This window comes from Hippocampus comes, unplaced genomic scaffold (assembly GCF_001891065.2).
Source record: "Hippocampus comes isolate QL1 unplaced genomic scaffold, H_comes_QL1_v1.1 scaffold257, whole genome shotgun sequence".
In the NCBI taxonomy this organism is placed as follows: domain Eukaryota; kingdom Metazoa; phylum Chordata; class Actinopteri; order Syngnathiformes; family Syngnathidae; genus Hippocampus; species Hippocampus comes.
In genome coordinates, this window is record NW_017804972.1 from 797,041 (window position 1) to 798,586 (window position 1,546).

The window sequence follows — 1,546 nt, forward strand, 5'->3', positions numbered from 1 at the left end:
TATATATATATATATATATATATATAGTGAATTGAATTCAACAAAATGTCAGTATAATAAGCCTCTGAATGTTTTCTTTTAAATCATTTTGTTATAATATTCACCACTAATGTGAATGGTTTTCCGTACTTCACGATGGTTCATGATCCAGCAAAGCTAACGGAATTATTGTCAGCTTGCCGGGTCCATACGCGGTGTTGCTGCTGGCTAGCTTGCACTCTGCTCAGTAGCTTGCACACTTCCTTTCTGCAGTCTCCCGCAGGGTATTTTGATGCGAACGTAGCATGGTGCGTGTCAAAGTGCCGCTTTACATTCGTCGATGGTATTTTGTCATCGCAAATTAGACACACTGCAGAACCTGTTCTCTCCACAAAGGTGAATTCTTTGGTCCATTCATCCTGAAGTGTACCATACCCGTCGTCGAAGGATTTAGCTTTGAGCTAATGCTTGTGGAGGCTCTCAGTTGTACAGGAAAGTTCCATCGTAGAAAGGGTTCTGTCAGTCGTCATCTGTACCTGTGGGTAAAAAACAAAAAACAAAAAAGGACGTTTCGCTTCTCTCACAGAAGCTTCGTCAGCGGTAGACAACCCTGAAGTCTCCGTGAAGACTCCGGGAAGTTGCTCTGCGCTAAAAAGCTGAGCGTGGCCTATTTGAGGACTGGGTGGGGATGGTTAGTCACGCCCCTATGGTGAAGAGGCCCATTGATTTCTAAATTCCCTATTGTTGGGTCTTGATTAGGCCTATTGTTTGGGCTAGGGCTGAATAGCTACTTTCAGTTAGCCTGATCAGCATGGCTATGTCCCTTGGTGGTCAACAAGTTATTGTAAATAGGAGACAGGTTAAATCTGATACCTCCTTCACGGTTCAGAGAGGGTGAAATACTCCCCTTTCAAACCATCTCTTTTCTGTTCCTAGGATTTTTACTTGTTCATCTTCAATTGTGTGGTTTGTTTCTTTTAAGTGTGCGTATACTGCACTTTTGTTATCATTGTTTTTCCATTTGTGTTGATAAAGTCTTTTCTTGAGTGTTTGTTTGGTTTCTCCGATGTAATGTTCCTTGCACTCACTTTCTTGGCAATGGATGGAATAAATCAGATTGCATTTTTGGGGGTTGGGAACCCGGTCTTTGGGGTGTACTAGTTTTTGTCTCAATGTGTTTATCGGTTTAAAATAAACAGGAATATCATGTTGTAGAAATATTCTTTGTATTTTCTCTGAGAGGCCGGCAATATAAGATACACAGACACCCCTTCTCTTCTTTTCTCGCTGTTGGTTGGTTTCCTCTCTGTTTGTTTTAATTTTCCTAACTTTGCCAAAGGCCCATTTAGGGTAGCTACACCCTGACAATGCCTTCTCAATGTGTTTGACCTCACTCTCTCTCGACTTGGTGTTGGTGGAGATTTGGCTCGCTCTGTGTTCAAGTGTTCTAATTACACCTAGCTTGTGTTGCACACAGATGTGTGCACACAGATCAGTATTTGCATTTCAACTCCAATCACCCACTGCAACACAAGCTAGGTGTAATTAGAACACTTGAACACAGAGC